This window comes from Schistocerca gregaria, chromosome 9 (assembly GCF_023897955.1).
Source record: "Schistocerca gregaria isolate iqSchGreg1 chromosome 9, iqSchGreg1.2, whole genome shotgun sequence".
NCBI lineage: Eukaryota > Metazoa > Arthropoda > Insecta > Orthoptera > Acrididae > Schistocerca > Schistocerca gregaria.
In genome coordinates, this window is record NC_064928.1 from 210169504 (window position 1) to 210193000 (window position 23497).

Sequence of the window (23497 nt, forward strand, 5' to 3'; positions counted from 1 at the left end):
TTGGAACCTGCATCTTTATAGGAAATCCAATTAACATATTATAAAGTAACTATTTGTAAGAATATTCATTACGTTCACGATTATTAAAAAGAATGGTTCAAATAGCTCTAAGCACTAAGTGACTCAACATCTGAGGTCATCAGATAAGGGCATCACACACATCCAGGCAGGATTCGAACCTGCGACCGCAGCAGCGCGGTTCCGGACTGAAGCGCTTAGAACCGCTCCGCCACAGCGGCCGGCCACAATTTTTCGTCATCGAATGCGACGTCAACCAATACAGACCATTTAGACTTGAATTCAATTATTTTTTAGGCGGTAAACCCACCTCCTCATGAACCATGGACCTTGCCTTTGGTGGGGAGGCTTGCGTGCCTCAGCGATACAGATGGCCGTACCGTAGCTGCAACCACAACGGAGGGGTATCTGTTGAGAGGCCAGACAAACGTGTAGTTCCTTAAGAGGGGCGGCAGCCTTTTCAGTAGTTGCAGGGGCAACAGTCTGGATGATTGACTGATCTGGCCTTGCAACATTAACCAAAACGGCCTTGCTGTGCTGGTACTGCGAACGGCTGAATGCAACGGAAAACTACATCTGTAATTCTTCCCGGAGGCATGCAACTCTACTGTATGGTTAAATGATGATGGTGTCCTCTTGGGTAAAATACTCTGGAGGTAAAATATCCCCTCCCCCCCCCCAATTCGGATCTCTGGGCAGAGATTACTCAGGAGAAACAAAAGGGCGTTCTACGGGTCGAAGCGTGGACTGTTTGATTCGTTTATCGGGCAGGTCGATTAAAAAATTTAAAAGAGGAAATGGACAAGTCGAAGTTAGATACAGTGGCTATTAAGTTCTGTGGCAGGAGAAACAGAACATCTGATCAGATGACTATGAGGTTCTAAATACAAAATGAAATAGAGGTAATGCAGGAGTGGATTTAGTAATTAATAAGAAATAGGAACGCGGGTAAGCTACTATGAACAGCATAGTGAACTCATTACCGTAGCCAAGATAGATACGAAGCCCTCGCCTACAAGAGTAGAAGCCGACTATCACCGCATATGATGAAGAGATTAAATAAATATATCAAGAGATCAAAGAAATTATTCAGATACTTACAGGAGATGAAAATTTAATTGTGATGGGGTCTGGAATTCGATAATAGGAAGAAGAAGAGAAGGAAAAGTAGTTTATGAAAACGGACCCGGGTTAAGGAATAAAAGAGGAAGTCGACTGGTAGAAATTTGCACAGGGCATAATTTAAACATCGCTAACACAGGGTTTAAGAATCATAAGAGAAGGGTGTATACGTGGAAGATACCTGGAAACGCAGGAAGGTTACACCTTGATTATTTAATGGTAAGACAGAGATTTAGGACCCAGATTTTAAACCGTAGCACATTTATAGGGGCAGATGTGGACTCTGACACAATTTATTGGTTATGAACTGCAGACTGAAGAAATTGGAAGACACGTAAGAAATTAAGGAGATGAGACTTGGCTCAGTTGAAAGAATCAGAGGTTCCCTGGAGATTCAAAGAGAGCGTTAGGCAACGGTTGACTAGAACAGGGTGGTGGTGGTGGTGGTGGTTAGTGTTTAACGTCCCGTCGACAACGAGGTCATTAGAGACGGAGAGCAAGCTCGGGTTAGGGAAGGATTGGTAAGGAAATCGGCCGCGCCCTTTCAAAGGAACCATCCCGACATTTGCCTGAAACGATTTAGGGAAATCACGGAAAACCTAAATCAGGATGGCCGGAGACGGGATTGAACGGTCGTCCTCCCGAATGCGAGACCAGTGTGCTAACCACTGCGCCACCTCGCTCGGTGACTAGAACAGGGGAAAGGATTACAGTAGAAGACGGTTGGGTAGCTTTAACAGATGAAATAGAGAAGGAAGCAGGGGGATCAAATAGGTAAAAAGACAAAGCCTAGTAAAAATCCTTGAATAACACAAGAGATACTGAATTTAATTCATGAAAGGAGAAAATATAAAAATGCAACAAATGAATCAGGAGAACGGTAAACATGCGTTTACAAAAGCAGAGTGACAGGAAGTGCAAAATGGCGAAGCAGGAACGGCTAAGCAGGAATGGGTAGAGGAAAAATATAAGGCTATTTCACTAGGTGAAAGATAGATACCGCTACAGCAAAATTAAAGAGGCCTTTGGGGGAAAACAGAAGCAACTGAATGAATACCAAGGGCTCAGATGGAAAACCAGTCCTAAGCAAAGAAGGGAAAGCTGACAGGCGAGAAAATTGCAGAACTAATAGTTGAATAAGTCATGACTGCAAAATACTAACACGAATTCTATGCAAAAGGATGGAAGGACTGGAAACTACAGTTTTGATTCCGGAGAAACGTTGGATGTGAGGTAATACGAACCCTATGACTTATCCTACAAGATAGGTTAACGAAAGGCAAACCTACGTTTATAGAATTTGTAGACCCAGAGAAAACTTTTGTCAATGTTGACTCGAATACTTTCTTTGAAATTGTATGGTAACAGGGGTAAAATAGAGGGAGCGAAGGACTATTTACAGCTTGTATAGACTCCAGACAGACAGGTTTGTAGCCTTTCCCCCATGTTATTCAATATGTACATTGAACAAGCAGTAAAGGAAAGCAAGGAAAAATTTGGAGTAAGAATTATGGCTCAGGATAAAGAAATAAAAACGTTACGGTTTTCTGATGAAATTGTAATTCTGCCAGAGACAGCAGAGGACCTGGAAGAGCAGCTGAACGGAATGGACAGTGTCGTGGAAGGAGAATATAAGACGAACATAAAAAAGCAAAACAAGGTTAATGGAATGCAGTCCAATTAAATCAGGCGATGCTGAGGGAATTAGATTAGGAAACAAGAGACACAAAGTACTAAATAGGCTTTGCTTTCTGGGCAACAATATAACTGTTGTTGTTGTTGTGTCACCGCCAGACACCACACTTGACAGAAGCTCTCCTGCGAACCAGAAGCTTCTGTAAAGTTTGGAAGGTAGGAGACGAGGTAGTGGCAGAAGTAGAGCTGTGAGGACGGGGTGTGAGTTGTGCTTGGGTAGCTCGGTTGGTAGAGCACTTGCCCGCGAAAGCCACAGGTCCCGAGTTTGAGTCTCGGTCCGGCACACAGTTTTAATCTACCAAGTAGTTTCATATCAGCGCACACTCCGTTGTAGAGTGGAAATTTCATTCTAAATTGAAAATAATCTATAATCACAATAGCGTCAGAAAAATGAAAACAATCGTATCTTCTCCGTTTTTACCGCCTTTCAAACGGCTTCCCTGACTGTACAGCTTGGCTTCCGCCCCACGTAAAACGAAATCCAATAAGGCCCCAGCAAACACGGAAGAACACATGCTGTAATGTTTACATCAGAATTATTCTTAAGATTAACGCAGTACAGCCAGGCATGCAGAGGCCCGTGGAGGCGGTGGGACGCGACGGTGTTGCGAAAGCGGCGGCTGTGCTGACCTTGGGGTCGCAGTCTGCTGCAGCCCGTCTACACTCTACACTCCACACTCCAGTCTACTGTGCAGCAGCTCAGCGCGATACCAGACGCCTCCATTAACCGCCAACTCGCCTGTCCTGCCACACGTGGCAGCTAGCGACAGAAAGAAAAGAGCTGCAGCGAAGCCGTGGCAGGCCATTTCTCCCAGGACAACTTATTAGCGAACCACACAACTCCGACGAGTATGTATAGCGACAGCTACCGAAAACAAAGGCACAGTACAATGGCGGTTCTTCTGTAAGCACGACTCATTACTGAACCACCCAACACCCTACTTTACAGGGACTTCTATGGGACAGAATTGGACGCCACGCCGAAATTTCTTGGACAAAGGCACATTACAGGACCCATGATCGTTCATTTTATTCTTTGTCGTCAGTTTCTGACTGGTTTCATGTGACCCACGACGAATTACTCTCTTGTGTCAACCTCAGAGTAGTTCTTGTACTACAAGGCGTCAATTATTTGTTCGATATATTGAAAGGTCTCTGTTCGATTCCTTACATGATAATTTCTTAAATCTGTTGTCATTTACGGCATACATTCCACTTCTAAATTTACTGTGGTGTGTCTGACTATCTGAGAGGAGACTGAGCAGTGGAATGTGTTACTTGTACACATAATCAAGAACGATGTGCCACACTACTACACTTTAAAACACAGTTTATATGTAATTCATGTCACACAGTCTCATATGGAACCTACATGCGCTTTCTTTTATATACCGTATATGATACGATACTGTCATCCCCCTTCCCTTCTGTGTGAAAGGATGAATGAGGAAATTTATTTCTAGTTGCATGCGTGATGGTAGCAGACAAGCCTGCCTGCTAGAGAACAGTAGGACCAATGTCGGAACAGGTAGCTACGCTTTCTAAAAGCAAAGAGGTTTCTATTCTTAGTATGGTCCTGTCCGTCTCTTGTCATGTTGGTATAGGAAGCTGCCTGTTCGTGTCAGATGTGTTTGGTGTAGTGATATTGCCCGAACCTTCCTCCTTCATTTCCAGGTGTTTCTGTTGTTCTGCGGTATTTTGCGCCAGCAGAGGAGTGTTCCAAAATGGAGTCTGATATGGAGGCGCATATAAAACAGCAAAGTATGATTGAATTCCTCACTGATGAAGAAATTGTGCCGATTGAAATCAATCGATGCTTGACGGTGTAATAGACGTGAGCAATGCGAGGCGATAGGTACGGCATTTTCAAGGTTGTGAGAAGGGTGTGCTTGACAAGCCCCTCGCAATGAAGAGTATCTTGATCAACTCATCCGCGCTGATCGGCGGATAACGACAATAGAATTGTGTGCAGAGCTCAAAGTTGGCTGTGACGCCTTGGAAACGATGTTGGAACCCCTTGGTTGTTTGCAAAGTCTGTACTAGATGGGTCCTGCGGATGCTTAAAAAATATTTCTGGTTTAATCAGCCATCATATTAGGCTCGAAGAAGCTGTTCTCAAAGCAGTGGAGATGCAAGAAGTATATAGATGACGAAATGTGGTGTAAGGTACCTGTGACAGATTTTAGATTCGGTGCCATTCCCGTGAGAAAGACCGCCTGCATAATGTCACTGCTCTGTGATTAGCTACTGTGTTCGGAGCAAGGGCGCCAAAACGTTAATGTATAGTCATTATTATTAGTTAAACTACTCATTGGAATGACGAAATTGCGGACGAAGTACTTCGGAAGCGTTCGGGTCACGCCTTTTCTGGTATGGCGCGCGAAGTGTTTCGGGCTGTTCGTCAATCTGGATTAGGCAGTCGAGATGTACAGTCATGTTGTCTGTCGCAGGATGTGTTTGCCAGTATTCAGTATTAAAAGATTCACTCCGGTAGTCATGAGGCACAGACGCGTGTCACATTGTGTTTGATCATGTACTTTGCTGTATCAGAAGGTGTTGTATTAAGATCATGTAGTCTTCTCGTGTGGCTATATTAAAATACGCGAGTGGCATCCCAAAGAAGTGATACATTATTTCAGAACAGAACCTGGCTGAAAGTCAGTTTCAGCCTCAAGATACAGAACCTACGACCAGCGTGCTGTTTTCCGCGCTGGGGACATCAACTTGAGGACAGCAGGTTAGTGAACTGTAACATATCCTTCGTATTCCACACAGTGCAGTGGAAACAACTAGGCACCTCACGTGTACTGCATGCACAGAACAAATGTGCTCAGTGACATTTCATCTGCAGTAATGCAGAGGAGGTAAAGAAGGATGATCGTTATTAACACCAACAGTCAGTTCATTATTCTTTTCTTGCCGTAAGCCGTCTGCAAACAAAGCTATGTGCGCAGTCTTCTGGGATAGCTACGGTATGGTTCTTTTGGATGTCCTGGAGCCTTGAGAAACTATCAATACAGCACGCTACAAGACGACACTGACTAAGCTGAAAGCCCAAATTTCCAACGTAACATCAGAGAAGAAACCAGCTTTCAGTTGCAACATGATAACGTCAGTCGCCACACCAGTTTTGCGGCCAAGCAACTCACTGCAAAATTCGTCTGCACTGTCTTACCACATCCACCGTGCAGTACCGATTTAGTGCCTGCAGATTTCAAGCTGCCATAAACCGAATTACTTCTTCCACTTATCTGAACATTCTGAACTTGTTGTAAAATCGTCATCAGGTTCCTCTAACTCATTTCTAAAAAGTACAGCTTTTTCTTGCAGAATATGCCCTCATATTGCATTTCCTTTTTGTCTTTGTTGAATTAACTAAACGAACAAAACTTCACTTGTTTTTTCATACTCACATTCCTTCACTGACATCCGTTCAAATGACGTAGTAGAACACTTGTTCGATGAAAACTTCTCAATTTTGTCTCTGTTTCTACGCCAGTCTCGAACTGTCACTTCACCGACTCCATACTCAGGAGCATGTTTTAATATTTCTCCTTTGTCTAGTCTTTTCAAAGCCTCCAGTTTCACATCCAACAACATAATTTTTCTCTTACTCCTACCATGACGTAATGTATGAATTAAAACATTAAGAAACACACAGTTGCATATATACTGGGCACTAACTACGGCACAAATGTTGCTACACAATCAGCTACAGAACATTCAGCAACTGTCAGCCAGTGTTGTAATATGTGCACTGTACTGTTACCTAGGCGTGCTGTGTTCTAATGACCACTGTTGCTGAGTATACACAACAATAGGGGTGGTATGCATTGTGCAACTGATTGTCAGGCGTTCCCGGTTAGTGAAAGGTGGACAAAGAAAGAGAAAGTGCAGTCCTTGAAATCTAATGGTACATGTTCATCTGTAATAGAAATGCATTAGTAGACTGAGGCCATGGTTATTTTTGTGCATTACGAACGAAAACCCTAAGTAGGACAGTTTTACCTGTATTGTACATGGAAAATTGAATGTAAGTTCAAAATGTAACACATTCGAAAGTGCGTAAAGTGTACATATAGACAACATATGAAAACTGGTTTTTTCTCTAGTTTTATGAAAATTTTAATTTTTTTAAGACCAGCTCGAATTACACGGAACCTCGAACTACCAGGTCTCGAATTACAGGGGATCTACTGTATTTGTGTGATGCTCTTTATACTGTTTTTTTTTAATTCATCGCTTAACATCAAATGCACTGATGTTTGAGGGTGGATTAATACCTACCACCACATATGCAAGTCGATGACGAATCACCCATTTAGCCGCAAGCCGGTAACAGCAAATTTCCGTGTATACTTGAGTCCATGGTACCAAGGTCTGGTTGGTAGTACTGGTATAGTAATTGCATCGTACGTGGAACAAACTGATAATAATAAAACAAACCGACGTTTCGCCCGAGCTCTATCAGCCTTCCTCAGGGCAAAGACTAAATAGCTGAGGAGTGGATGACGTCTTATCTAGCGGTGTCACCACAATACCGACGTCACATTTACTATCTGGAATTAAAAGAGCTGCTTGATTCCATCCGCGCCAACGCTTACGAAAATAAAAGAAGAAGAAGGGCTCTCAAGTTCAGTAGGAAGTCAGACACAGAAAATCAAATAAAAGCTGCCATTGGTCCGCTTACCTTAGGTCAAGGTCGTCACTGATCGAGTGGGCAAGGTGCTTCGCCGAAGAGGCGCCAAACCAATTTTCTGAAGTGGCCATAGGATCCACGCATTCAAAGCCCTCAACGTCGCACAAGATAACAGCGTCGAGTTGGGTGCCAACTACATTGTGGAAACCGGTAGCTCTGTTAAAGCGTGTATCCATTAGCAAGTAACTACCGCAAGCAGGTTGTGCAAGAACTAGCTGGATTGTTTACATTAGAACAAAAACTTGCGCAGGACTTTCCCGCAAGCATTTGCAGAAGTGTTTACACTAGAATCGCGTCGGGAGGTAAATAATAGTTTACAGTGTCGTGCTTAAAAACCGAGCAGCCGCCACCAATGTTGCATTATTATTATTATTATTATTATTATTATTATTTATTTCCTTTCTCAGACGTTATGTCTGGTTAAAAATGGAAAGTGACGCGGACCATGATCAAGCGTGACTTCCTTTTAACTGTACGGTATATGTTACTTTGCATTTAGGAACTTTCGGGTAATTGAACCTGTGTCAATAATTACAGATTTCCGTAGTTGTATATATACGTTTGGATGTAGCTGTATTGCGCTGATGTACTTATGGATATTGTGTGGTATGACTCCTGTAGTTGATAGTATAATTGGTATGATGTCAACTTTATCCTGATGCCACATGTCTTTGACTTCCTCAGCCAGTTGGAGGTATTTTCAAATTTTTTCTCCTGTCTTCTTCTGTATATTTGTTGTGTTGGGTATGGATATTTCGATTAGTTGTCTTAATTTTTTTTTATATTGGTGAATATGTTGTCAGGTTTGTTCTGTGGTGTTGTTTTATCTGTTATAATGGTTCTGTTCCAGTATAATTTGCATTCATCATTCTCCAGCACATTTTTTGGTGCATACTTGTATGTGGGAACGTGTTGTGTTATTAGTTTATGTTGTATGGCAAATTGTTGATGTATTATTTTTGCTACATTGTCATGTCTTCGGGTGTATTCTGTATTTGCTAGTATCGTACATCTGCTTGTGATGTGATCTACTGTTTCTTTTTGTTGTTTGCAAAGTCTGCATTTATCTGTTGTGGTATTGGGATCTTTAATAATATTCTTGCTGTAATATCTGGTGTTTATTGTTTGATCCTGTATTGCAATCATGAATCCTTCCATATCACTGTATATATTGCCTTTTTTTAGACATGTGTTGGATGCGACTTGATCGATGTGTGGCTGTGTTAGATGATACGGGTGCTTGCCATGTAGTGTTTCCTTTTTCCAATTTACTTTCTTCGTATCTGTTGATGTTATGTTATCTAAAGGGTTGTGGAAGTGGTTATGAAATTGCAATGGTATAGCCGATGTATTTATATGAGTGATTGCTTAGTGTATTTTGCTAGATTCTGCTAGTTCTATAAATAATTTTCTTAAATTGTCTACCTGTCCATAATATAGGTTTTTTATGTCGATAAATCCCCTTCCTCCTTCCTGTCTGCTTAGTTTGAATCTTTCTGTTGCTGAATGTATGTGATGTATTCTATATTTGTGGCATTGTGATCGTGTAAGTGTATTGAGTGCTTCTAAGTCTGTGTAACGGACTGAGACCCGAACTCGGGACCTTTGCCTTTCGCGGGCAAGTGCTCTACCAGCCAAAGGTCCCGAGTTCGAGTCTCGGTCCGGCACACAGTTTTAATCTGCCAGTAGGTTTCATATCAGCACACACTCCACTGCAGAGTGAAAATCTCATTCTGGAAACATCCCCCAGGCTACGGCTAAGCCATGTCTCTGCAATATCCTTTCTTTCAGGAGTGCTAGTTCTGCAAGGTTAGCAGGTGAGCTTCTGTAAAGTTTGGAAGGTAGGAGAGGAGATACTGGCAGAATTAAAGCTGTGAGGACGGGGCGTGAGTCGTGCTTGGGTAGCTCAGGTGGTAGAGCACTTGCCTGCGAAAGGCAAAGGTCCCGAGTTCGAGTCTCGGTCTGCCACAAAGTTTTAATCTGCCAGGAAGTTTTAGTTCGCTTCTGATTGCACACACTTCCTCCAGCGCTTCTGCCATTGATGGTAACATTTCTGGAACTCATCTTCTGTAATATCCACCAAGACCCTCGTCACAGCTTTTTGGACATCTTGGGTTGTTTGAAAATGGTGTTCCTTGACCGCCGTTTTGACTCTTGCAAATAGATAAAAGTCGCACAGAGCGATACCTGGTGAATAAGGTGGCTGTGGTAGTACTGAAATTTGTTTTGAGGTTAAAAATTGCTGTACTGACAGAGCAGTATGGGATGGTGCATTATCGTGTTGCAGAATCGAAGTATCAGCAACTTTGGGACCGACACGAAGAACTCTTTTACGAAGTCTTTCTAAAATTTCTTTGTAGTAATGTTGGTTAACTGTTTGTCCAGGAGGCACCCACTCTTTATGAACAATTCCCTTGGAATCAAAGAAGCACACAAGCATGCATTTCACTTTTGACTTTGGCATGCGAGCTTTTTTTGGTCTGGGTGATCCTTTGAGCACCACTGCAAACTTTGGCGTTTTGTCTCTGGATCGTACTGAAAAAACCAACTTTCATCACCAGTGATAACACGGCTCAACAATTCTGGATTGATTTCTGTTTGCTCTAACAGATCGGCTGGCACATTTTTCTTTGTTTCTCGCTGTTGTGGTGTGAGATTTTTGGGGACCATTTCTGCATAAATCTTTCTTATACCGAGATCTTCAGTTATTATTAGACGAACAGTTTCTCAGTTGTTGTTTGGTTCTTCTGCAATCATTTTCACTGATAATCATCGATCAGATCATACGAGTCCACACACTCTGGCCAAGTTGACATACGTCCATGAGGTTGATGGCCCTCCACTGCGGTCTTCATCTACAACATTCGTTCTGCCTTCACTAAACATTTTATGCCAATGAAAAACTTGAGCTCTTTACATACCCTCCTCTCCAAAAGCCTTCTGAAGCTTACCATAAGATGTCATCGCGTTTTCATCCAATTTAACGCAAAAAGAAATGACGTACCGTTGCGCAATATTATGCGGTTCCATTTCCGTGAAGAGAGACACAAACACGTGTTAACTTATTACAGCACAACTCACGACTGAGCAGTTGCATCGATGTGCTGCTTGGACTAAAAGCAGCTTATAGACAAAAGTCAAAGATATTGTGCCTACGGAAGCCTGCAGGGTTGCCACATCTTGCAAAGAAAATCAGTCTAATTACTTTATTGTCGCACCTCGCATAATATGTGTTATACTGTTGCCCCAGAGCCGAGGAGGACGCACATCTGTCTCGTAATGTCATTCAGATGATGAGTCGATCTTCTCGGGGAGTGATCTCTGTGTGGTGCGACCTGACCCATCTCTTCATGTCCTACGGCCTCCTGTGAACCATTCTGCACACACCCGTTCCACTGCCGAAACGCTTTGTCCCACACGAGCAGTAATTTCCCAGATAGATGCATTACATTCTCTGATGCCAAATATGTGCCCTTTTTCAAACTCTCTGATTTGACAGTTGCCTCTGCGAGGCATCCTGCATCAATTCACACTGATCCATTACCTTCTGTTTATAGGGACAATGAAAGCTGCAGGCATATTTTACCCATAGGTGGTGCTGCACAGCGCAACCGATGTTGACCTCGATCCCCAGGCCGACATTCTTCAAATACTAATCATTTCTGCAGAACATACTAATGTTCAAGTCCTGTGAATATGGACATCCTGTCTCTACTCGTGCAAAGTGTTCTGTTATTTTTCTGAACATGAATGTACAATATGCAATTTTATGGGCCATTTAAACTACTTGAACAACGACCATTGTTCTTACAGGGCCAATAAAATCGAAACAGAGGAATACCTAAAAACGGGTGACAGGAAAAAATGATCAAATTGTAGACGAATAAGAGTAACAAATTCAGCATTGGTTAAAAACAGTCTTGGTTGCAATTTTAGTTTTTTTTTATTGTTTCAACCACGCGTATTTCTTGACACGATCCTTTAGATAGGGTAGCCAAAGGGCATCGTCGAATACATGACGCAAACATCGCCTTCGTTAAACTCAATAAAAACTTTTTTAGATCGACGCGAGTGACTCAAAGATCTGCATAACGTGTTCCTGTTCACAGGAGCGATTAATAGAATAAGATGGGGCTAAGGTAGTAAGCATAATGGTGGTGCATGTATTCGACGATACCCTTTGGCTACACTGTTAAGAAATACCAAATTAAGATCAACCTGAAGATGACTCTGGTTTCCCTTCAAAACGAACAAACAATCAACTTGAAGATGCCTAAATAAGGCGAAACGCGTAGTTGAAGAAATAAAAAAAGTAAAATTGCAACCAAGACTGTTTTTAGCCAATACTGTTAAGCACTGGTTTGCTGTATGCCACACATGGATTGGAAGAATTTCTGTAACACATTCAGTCGGTATATTATATGGAAAAATTATAAAGGCGAGAATCGAATCACAGATTGTAGACGAAAAATAACACTATGTGTTCTAGGCTGGAAGATCATGAACAAGAAATATCAAACGGCTTGTATAGAAAAGACTGGCCATAAATTTAGAGACTCACATGGTTAACAGTGTCCAAGAATGGAGTGAGTTGTTTTTATGTCTAAGTTCTTACAGCTGTCTACACGATTCCGTGATGATGTTACAAACTTTGAGGGGTGGTGAAGAAGGGTAAATGTATCAATTTGATGCAAGGGACCCCTATCTGGAAACAACAGTCGAAAGTTACTAGCGGAAATCGTTCTGCTACCTCTGATAGTGCAATACATGTAGCGGTACTGTTGTTGCTAAGATTGTAGGGTAGGTAACTTTCAGAGGCGGTAGTATGGACCAATAAGAAAAGAAACAAATATCTATTAAACATGAGCAGTAAAATGCATACCTTAAGAGCTATGAGTACTTGTTCACCTTCGATACTATGAAACATTTCTTCTACTAGGCAAGTGCCTATACTTCTTAAGGTATGCGTTTTAGAGCCTATATTTACTGGAAATTTTTTCCTTGTTTTGCTTTGTAGCACCTCCTCCAAAACAAAAAACAAAAAAGGAAACAAAAGAGCTTGTAGCAGAAGAGATGTCCTTATCGAAGATAAACAATTGCTTATAGGTTTCTAGCTATGCGGTTGTAGAGCCAATTTCTACCACTTTTTTTTTTCTTTTTGTTTCAGTCAATACTACCACCTCTAGAAGTTGCCTCCCTGCAGTCTTGACAACAACAGTACCAGTACATGTTTTCCACTGTCAGAGGTATCAGAATGGTTTTCAGTTATAACTTCCGACTCAGTCGTTTCCGGACCCAGGTCCGTTACCTCGAATTTACTTTTCGTCATCATCCCTGATACTTTGTAACACTGTCATGGAATCGACCTGTACTGAAGCACGCACTTTCCAGGTAAAACCTCCTTCCATATGCAGCTCAATGCCCGAAATTAGAATAGGCCGCACCTGGGATTTAGATCCTTGTAGGATTATCCTCACAAATTCCTCATCTGCCCCACCCTTATATCAACGCTGCCTGGATCTCCGCATCCGCTAAATTTTACAAGTGTCGCGAAATCCTGGAAAGACTTTCGCTCTGCCTCGCCTTCCGCATACGCCTACCTTCACCATAAAAAATCAACCACTTGCCATACCTACTTCTGTTCCTAGAGAACCTTCGGATCGAAAACATTAATCGCAAAACCCAGCCGCGACACCCAATATCCCATCCCCTAACGTACCCTGCTGCGGCGCTACATCCATATTCCACCTTCCAAGCGCCTTCATGCCTTATCCATTCCCTCCTGACAGAATTTTAGCCAGCCGCCACTCGTCAACGATAAAATTCGCCCCGAAACATACCTCTGTTTCAAAGCCTAGTCACAATGCTCCACGCATTTCATCATTGAGGAGTGGTGGCCGGCTGAAATTCCGGCGAGAGACGTTAGATAGGGATACTGGGTATCACGATTGCGTTTTGCGATTACTGAATCCGACCCGAAGGTGCTGTAGGAAGAGAAGTAGGTCTCGGAAGTGGTTGAGTTGGCATAAACTTGGGTTGGCGAAGGCACGCGGGTCCTGAAGACGAGGCAGAGTGAATGCCTTTTCAGGATTTCATGAGACTTGTAGAAATTAGTGGATGCAGAGATCCAGGCAACGTTGATGTAAGGAAACATTGTGGTAACGTCTTATGGGACCAAACTGCTGAGGTCATCGGTCCCTAAGCTTACACACTACATAATCTAACTTAAACTACCTTATGATAAGAACAACACACACACACACGCACGAGGAAGGATTCGAACCTCCGAAGGGGGGTAATCCACGGGAGCCGTGAAGAGGCGCCTCAGACAGCGCGGCTAATACGAGCGGCTTGATGTAAGGATGGGTCAGATGGGAGATTTATGCGCGAGTACAATCGCACAAGCATCCTAAACTCTTCACACCATCCTTCCATTTCCCTACTTCGCCCTTCCTTCCTCTCATTGACCTTTAGTTCTCATTGGCCCGTGACCACACTCATTACACGTCGATCATGAGAATGTTCATTTTCGTGCACCACAAGGATCACCATTATACCATAGCACCGTTAAAAAATCACCAGTGATTTTTTTAAACTGTTATATAAAATAATCAAAAAGTTTTAAAAATCGTAAATATCGTCCACCAACGTGTTTTTTTTTTTTTTAATTTACTGTCATCCGTTTTATGTATTTTACAAACATATTTTACATGTCGCACCTCGACAAGAAAAGTGGTGAGTCAAAAAACACCAATTTTTAGTTTCTGCCACTGCAAAATACGAGGGTTGGAACTTAAGTAGTGGCAACTATTTATTCACACCGATACAAAAGAGTTACATGTTTGTACCTGTTACTGTCCTTCCAAGTAGTCACCAGCGTTGTGTAGAACCCGTTGCCAGCGATGTGGGAGGCGTAGTATACCGTTAGCAGAGCCTGTTCTGTGTGTGGTGCGAATAGAGCTATCTACTGCCTGTCGAATGTCTGGAAAGCGAATGCCACGAAGTGGTTCCTTCATCTTCGGAATCAAATCAAAGTCAGAAGGACTTAAGTCCGGGGAGTACGGTGGATGGTACAGTACTTCCCAGTCCCATCGACCGAACAGAGCAGCCACAGCTTGCGCTGTATGCGCCCGCGCATTGTCGTGCAAAATGATGGGTGGGTTCCGCAGAAGCGTCGCCGCTTCTTTCGCAAAGCTGGTCGCAGGTGATGCTCCAAAAACGAATAGTAATTCTGTGCATTGACGGTCTGCAGTGAAGGAACGTAATGCGTTAGGGTAACACCATCACAGTCTTTCACGAGATCGCCATAACTTTCACCATATTGTGGCTCCCTGACACAATCCGAGCTTGTGCTCCATCTCTAATGACCTCGATGTCGACGGAACGGTAAACCCAATACTCCTTCCTTTTTCTCGGCGGAAAGTATTCCTACCTTATGTAAGCCCATTTATAATTCTGTGTTTCTGTAAATTATTATTTTCTAATTGTACCTAACTGATTGTCCTTATTAAATTGTATTAATTTTCGTAATTACAATTTTGAATTAAGTATTTTTCTAATACGACAAATCGACTTGTTTTTCATTTTTTATTTTTACTTAAGCATTAATTTTGCCTGATGGAGGTTCGAACGAAGTATTATGTTACCGTGAGTAAAAAAAAAAAAAAATATTTGGGGGAAAATGTGGTAGAAGTATTACACAAGGGGCCACAACAAAAACAAAGAAGTTTTTAGAAAATCAACAAAAGTCAGACAATACAAAGAATTAATAATTACCTAAAACACCTCACATACGACGAGTACAGAAATATACGTTCACTTTACTGTCATATAAAGTATAATGGAATTTACAGGAAAAACTACTCACTAGAAATTTAAAGGGCGCTTATACTGCAGGGTGTATCAAAAAGAATCATCCGATTTGGCACGCCTATATTTCTGAAACTAATAAACATATACAACGATTTTTTTTAAGAATGGGAAACTCAAAAAAATTTTTTTCATACCTCTTCATAGGTGTTCAATATGGCCCCCTTTAGGTGCACGGCATATGTCAAGGCGGTATTCAAATTGTTCCCACACTGCAGTGAGCATGTCTTGGGTTACAGCTTCCACAGCTGCTGTTATGCGATGTCTCAGACCCCCACAAGAAATAATTACATACAGTCAGGTCCGGTGACCTAGGACGCCAGTAATGTAAGGCTGAATCATTTGGTAAAGTGCGACCCATCCATCATTCCCGCACTTCCAGATGACATTGCGGAGGTGCCCCATCCTGTTGGTAAATGAAATTGTTCGAATCAGTCTCCAGCTGTGGGAAAAGAAAGTTCTCAAGTGTGAAACTATGGCTGATGCGTTCGACGTCTGTGTCCGGCACTCGGGGACGGCTCGGTGATTTGCCTTTATACAGACGGTCTGTTTCTCAGAATTGTCCATGCCAACGTCTAATGCTCTGTACTGTAGGAGGATCCACACTATGGTACGAAAGTCACACCGAACAGTTATTGCTGACCCGCACAGCGCAAAACGTTGAACACAAAAATCTTTCTGTTGCTCCATCACTAGAACTGGAGTGGGCGCACATTGCTGCTACCTAGGGGGAACGATGTGAAACTCGACACTTGCTCTTTTCAACAGACGTTGTTCAGGCACATGTCTCAAATAACATACTTATATTTTTTTTAATTCGGGTGATTCTCTTTGATACTGTCTGATTTTCAAAATAAGTTTCATAGAATACTTAAAGCCAAATTTTCTCAAGTATTTTATAATTTCACAAGGGGCTCTCTCGTGGTCACGTTCCTTCAACCACTTCCGGCTTATGCGGAATTCTGGTGTTAGCGCTAACAGAGGGCGCTGACTATGTGCAACACTATGTTTTCTTTCATTGTACCTTCTTTAGCGATTGTTGTATGGTTGTTTTACATTATCCAGTGCACTATCAAAGGTGTTTATCATTTATATCATTATCTAGAATATTGGCACGAGAGCAGATATCATCTACTGTTTCTTAACTCTTCCTCTTTTTAACAATCTTACCTTTGTCGTGTTCTTTTTCATTGCTTTTTATTACTGTAGTGTGTTATATACGGTATAAGTTCATTACAGACATCAACTATTGTATCCCCCTTTAGTTTCGATGTGCAATTAATTGTTGAAAACTAGTGTACGCCGACATTAGCGATATCTGGTGAACTTAAAACACAAACATCTTGTGGCTGCTGTACGGCAGCTTGTTTACAACAGTAGTGCTACTGGCAACATGGCGCGTGCATGTGATGTTATTTATATGGATTTGACGATGCTGGTGTTGAGTCTGCATGTAACATTTGACGGTGCTACTATGGCTGCAGTACATTAGGACTTCATTTTTATAAAACAGGTATGCCTATTCATACTTAAAAGCAAATGCATATGTTTGTCAGTAGTACTTTTCATTATGGTGTATGTATTGTTTTTAAGCTGTAGACAATCTGTAAGTATATTTCTGTTTTTCCCATTTTTTGCTGCAGATCTGATAATGGTCATTATCGACCGAAACCGGTAATCTGTTAACAAAATGTTTGTGACCATAGACGTAAATTAAAGGAAACTTATTTTATTACTTTACTTGTGTCACTGTTCTTGCCGAGCCGGCCGAAGTGGCCGTGCGGCTCTAGGCGCTACAGTCTGGAACCGCGAGGCCGCTACGGTCGCAGGTTCGAATCCTGCCTCGGGCATGGATGTGCGTGATGTCCTTAGGTTAGTTAGGTTTAACTAGTTCTAAGTTATAGGGGACTAATGACCACAGCAGTTGAGTCCCATAGTGCTCAGAGCCATTTGAACCATTTTTTTTGTTCTTGCCGGGAGCTATATGTGTAACCTTTGACTGAAGATCGGTTTTATCCGCTCCGCCGACCTGAGTGGCCGTGCGGTTCTAGGCGGTACAGTCTGGAGCCGAGCGACCGCTACGGTCTCAGGTTCGAATCCTGCCTCGGGCATGGATGTGTGTGATGCCCTTAGGTTAGTTAGGTTTAATTAGTCCTAAGTTCTAGGCGACTGATGACCTCAGAAGTTAAGTCGCATAGTGCTCAGAGCCATTTATCCTCTGCGTGCTAGCCGCATCGCGGGAATTTAAATTACAATGCAGAAAAAAAGCAACTAAGTCTTTACTCTGGTAACGCAGCTGCAACTGGTAGAAACGTCGAATTAGTTTAGAACTTCAAGGCGACGGGTCGGTACATCGAGGAGGATTTGAACGAGATTGGCACCGGCCGCGGAAACGAAGTGTCTCACTACACTTCTGCTCCGCAAGCAGCGCAGTGCGTCGCCCGGCCGCTCCTTATTTATCTAGAGGTGGCACGGCAGCTGGGAGCGGTTGCGTGGTCGCTCCGTGTGGGCAGGCGTTCGAGACCAGGCAGAGGCGTTCCCGGGCAATTATCCGCGTCAACTGGGAGCGCGCCGAGCTTCGCCATTGTGGACGCCACCTGCCTCTCTGCCTTTAGTTCGTGTTTCTGTAAAGGTAACTCAGTGCTTTAATTGTCTGGGTTCTTTCTAAAGCGTGTCCTGGAAATAAGGACGAATTTTAATTTTGCGCTGTTTCGTTGGCTTACAACGTGCTGACATGAGGAAAATTTCCAACCAACTCCTCATACACAGTTGACCGGCGTTGCCTGGTCAAACCTTCTTGTGCTGCCTCGAGTAAGGAGGAAAAATGCGTACCATCACGTTTCCGACTTTGATAAAGGTCGGATTGTGGCCTATCGCGATTGCGGTTTATCGTATCGCGACATTGCTGCTCGCGTTGGTCGAGATCCAATGACTGTTAGCAGAATGGAATCGGTGGATTCAGGAGGGTAATAAGGAACGCCGTGCTGGATCACAACGGCCTCGTAACACTAGCAGTCGAGATGACAGGCATCTTATCCACATGGCTGTAACGGATCGTGCAGCCACGTCTCGATCCCTGAGTCAACAGATGGGGACGTTTGCAAGACAACAACCATCTGCACGAACAGTTCGACAACGTTTACAGCAGCATGGACTATCAGCTCGGAGACCGTGGCTGCGGTTACCCTTGACGCTGCATCACAGAGAGGAGCGCCTTAGACGGGGTACTCAACGACGAACCTGGGTGCACGAATAACAAAACGTCATTTTTTCTGATGAATCCAGGTTCTGTTTACAGCATCATGATGGTCGCATCCGTTTTTGGTGACATCGCAGTGAACGCACATTGGAAGCGTGTATTCGTCATCGCCATAGTGCCCTATCACCCGGCGTGATGGTATGGGGTGCCCATTGGTTACACGTCTCGGTCACCTCTTGTTCGCATTGACGGCACTTTGAACAGTGGAGGTTACATTTCTGATGTGTTACGACCCGTGGCTCTACCCTTCATTCGATCCCTGCGAAACCCTAAATTTCAGCAGGATAACGCACGACCGCATGTTGCAGGTCCTGTACGGGCCTTTCTGGATACAGAAAATGTTCGACAACTGCCCTGGACAGCACATTTTCCAGATCTCTCACCAATTGACGTTTGGTGAATGGTGGCCGAGCAACTGGCTCGTCATTATACGCCAGTCACTACTCTTGATGAACTGTGGTATCGTGTTGAAGCTGCATGGGCAGCTGTACCTGTGCACGCCATCCAAGCTTTGTTTGGCTCAATGTCCAGCCGTATCAAGGCCGTTATTATGGCCAAATGTGGTTGTTCTGGGTACTGATTTCTCAGGATGTATGCACCCAAACTGCGTGAAATTGTAATCACATGTCAGTTCTAGTATAATTTATTTGTCTAATGAATACCCGTTTATCATCTGCATTTCTTCTTTGTTTAGCAATTTTTAATGACCAGTAGTTTGTAATTTGAAATAACGGCAATATGTTGTATTATTTTACAACCAGTTTCCTACAAAGAATAACCACATAACAAAAGGTAATAGCACTAAACGAGTGTATTGGCTTTGTATTGTCGTGGAATTCTTCCTTCTCACGTTATTCTTCTCTATGTTGTATGAAGCGGATGAGATCGAAGATAAGATGAGGTCTGTTCCTTTAAATATTGTAAAAGATAGTCATACGTGGTCAAAGGAAAAAATATAACGTAAAATTTACTAAATGCAATTCTAGTGTACGGACTTTTATTTGTTACTAAATAACCAACTATGAATGTGTTAAGTTTTGTTTCCGGAGCAATCCAGACTGTGCTTTGTTTGCCGTCATTACGTGAGCTTATGGAGTGGCAATTTTACACCGTAGAAATAATAAGACACTAATTCTTCCGATATTGCAATATTTGAAACCCGAGGACAAGAACCCACAGCAATTTATTATTTTTGTATTGTAAAAGCGAAAATAGCATTCAGTAAAACAATCTTAGACTTCACGTAATTAAATAATTTTATGGCTAGTGCATAAGTTTGTTTTTTTCCAAAACTAACTCGTCAGTGACTTTAAATAGAAATATTTACGACACCAGTGTTGTTACGGATAGAGGTGGTGGTGTGATAGTTAGTTGTTTGGTGCATACATTTGAATGTCAAGCATGGAATTATTGAAACTCTTTATGGTCGGGCTCAGCAGCATATAAATAAGAATTATCAGAGTTTATTTCTTTCTTTCAAATAATACTGTTATTGTTGTTGCTACATTTTGATATGTTTTACAATAACACCTTCACACCACGACGTCAACATTATATAAAACTTCAAATTACCCATTACAGTGAGGATTATGGTTTGATGTTTATTTTTGTCATCGAGCAGACGACAAGTGAGCAACGTATCCAAGTGATAAAAAGTTACTACAAAAACAGTGAAAGTACCGCGGTAACCGTTCGTGAATTGCGTGTGACACTCGGAAGTAATGCGACTGCAGCCGAATCATCAGTTCGAAAGTTGATCCGAAAGGGTGAGAACATGGGTAATGTTTCAAATGTTAAGAAAACAGGACGACCGTGTTTTGTTCGAACACAAGAAAACACTGCTGTCGTGATTGCGCCCCAGAAAATCGGTTCGCCGAAGAGCTCAGCAATTGAATTTATCACCAACTTCACTGTACGAAATCGTCTCGTAAGACCTGAAAATGCATGTGAACAAGATTCAGCTTACACAAGACTCCTCCTGCAGATCATGGAAATAGACGTCGATTTGCTCAGGGGGTCTTGGCTCGGCAGTCGGAGGACGAGAACTTCACAAAAGGAATAATTTTTTCAGACGAGGTGCACTTCCACCTCATTGGGTTCGTCAATAAGCAGAACTGCAGAATTTGGGGTAGCGAAAATTCACGAGGGACTGTGGAAGATGAGACGCATCCACAACGCACGACTGCGTGGTGTGGGTTCTGGGCAGGAGGAGTGAACTATCTTTGGCCCGAACATAGCATCTTCTTTGAGAATTTTTTTTCTCGAGATGTGTTATAGATATCGATGTCAAATTTGATCAAAATGCTTATTGATATTTCCTCTACAAATTGGAATTTTTTCGACCGGAAATGTCGAAAGCAAAGGCGGAAGTGCCGTCGGAGCGAAACAAAATTCCGATGTAGACCTCCACGCGCGGTATGTCACAGGTCAGCCGGCTCGTCTGTAGCCAAAATTGAGTTGATGTTAGCGAAGTATATAAGATTCTTTAGGAGTTGTACCTCGCTTATGTTATTTGGACCATAGGATACAAAATTGCGGCCATTTGAAAAAAATAGGGTTTTTTCATCGATTTTTCCACTTCGTCGGCCAAGTAAAAATGTTTATAGTTGATGGGTTGTAATAAAATCGGTATAACTCCTAGACAATTTAGTTAGCTTCGCCGGAAATAAAAAATCATGCCAATCGGTGCAATACATTTGAAGTTACCACACCGCGCGATAAAAAAAAAAAAACATCATTTCGAGAAAAACGCGTTTGAAGTTTTGACTACATATAAATGCAATATTATGCAACGTACGTTCAATCTGCTATTCCGGGTCCATAAACTAGTCCTTCCTCTTCCTAATAGAGGGCGTTCTGCTCGATCTGGGCCATCCTGCGCTGCTCCAGAGCCGCTCGTACGGCCGGTGACAAGCGGTTTTCGGCCGCTTGAATCCGGTGGTCGTCTGAATGCTTGGCGAGCTGCGTCGAATAGAGTCCCTGAGTGACGTCCATCGTTGTCATGGTCTTCAGAATTGCTGAATACCCTTCGTTGAAGCTGCTCACTACCAGGAAAGTCGCAATCTCCACAGTCTTCGCACCAGAATGCATATGCTTGGGGGTAACTTCCAAACACAAGCGTTCAAACTTTCATTTGAATTTTGTGTGTTTCCTCCAAAGCACCGGTACAATAACTCGTCCTCCGAAAGAAAAACACTGGTGCGTGAAAAAGGCCGATTTAAGGCAGGTGCATTTTTTTGTTCAACCGCGAATAACAAACATTTCCGTTCCGTATTCGTAAAAACCGTTTTAGGGGTGGATTCTAAACATTTTTATGGATCCAAAAATGCAATATAAAAAATCGATTTTTTGAACCAAAATATAGTAAACCGCTCCTTAAACGACCTGCGAGATCATGCGATCCTACGCCTTGCGACTTTTTGTCGTGGGTATTTGTGAAATCCAAAGAATACTTCAACAAACCACAAACAATACACGAATTGAAGAATGAGAGTAAATGGGCTATCAATGACGTCATCAAGAACTTCGCCGGCCGAAGTGGCCGTGCGGTTCTAGGCGCTACAGTCTGGAGCCGAGCGACCGCTCCGGTCGTAGGTTCGAAACCTGCCTCGGGCATGGATGTGTGTGATGTCCTTAGGTTAGTTAGGTTTAATTAGTTCTAAGTTCTAGGCGACTGATGACCTCAGAAGTTAAGTCGCATAGTGCTCAGAGCCATTTGAACCTGAACTTCAATGAACGCGTTGCTCCTTCCGCGCGGCCTTGGGTGGTCATGTGGAGGATATAATTTTTCATACATAAATGGGAGTAGCTACTTATTGTGTTTATGAAAAAAATTAAATTTTCAATGAATTTTCTATGTTCTTTAGCACTTTAATATTAGTCCCTACTTCCCGGACACCCTCTAATATCTTCTATAAACATTAGAGATGAAACGCCCCTCGCACGCTTTCTATCTGCATTCTGGGGTGACATAAGTCACGGGATACACCCTAACATCGTGTCGGACCTCCTTTTGCTCGGTGTAGTGCAGCAAATTGACCTGGCATGGAATCTAGTCGTTGGAATTCCCCTTGCAGAAATACTGATCCATGCTGCCTCTGCAGCAGTCCATAACTGCTAAAGTGTGTGCAGGATTTCGTGCTCGAACTGACCTCTCGATTAAGACCCATAAATGTTCGATGGGATTCATGTCGGCCGATCTGGGTGGCTAAATCGCTCACTCGAACTGTCCAGAAAGTTCTTCGAACTAATCGCGAACAACTCTCACCTGGCGACAGGTTAGAGAACATAAAGTCGACGGATGGTTGCAAATGGTCTCCAAGTAGCCGAATATGATGTCCAGTCAGTGATCAGTAGGACCAACGGATTTACGGACAACCGCGCAGGATTCGTGGCGTCAGTTGCCTCCCGCGCTACTCCAGTCATTAGTCGAGTCTATGCTGCGTCGTGTTCTGACACTTCTGCGTGCTCGCGGGGGCCCTACACTGTATTAGGAAGGTGTACTAGTTTCTTTGGCTCCTGAGTGTGTATATCTCCTGTAGTTCCCGTGAATAAAAATAGGATGCATTACTTTCGGAACGACCTTCTTATAAATGCAGGAGAGGCGCGCAGCCGTGGGATGCCCCAGGCTGGCGCGTTTGACGAGCAGCTAAGTCGTAGCCCGTGTCCGCAGCCAGCCACAGCAACCGTGCAAACAGCCGCCCACGGCCGGAGTCCGCCAACCGCGGCGCTTGACATTTCCCAGCGGTCGCACCTGCCCGTCCCCTGTGTACTCAAGCCGTCCGCAAACACCGCACGGAAAGGGAAAGTAAAAGCAAAGACAAGACCGCCTCTCG

At 43.0% G+C, this 23497-nt stretch overlaps 1 protein-coding gene across 6 annotated transcripts in view; it reads right to left on the minus strand.

The window, feature by feature from the left end:
- Positions 1–23497, minus strand: part of LOC126291618 (echinoderm microtubule-associated protein-like 2) — a 552411-nt gene that overhangs the window by 498258 nt on the left and 30656 nt on the right. The window lies entirely within an intron of this gene.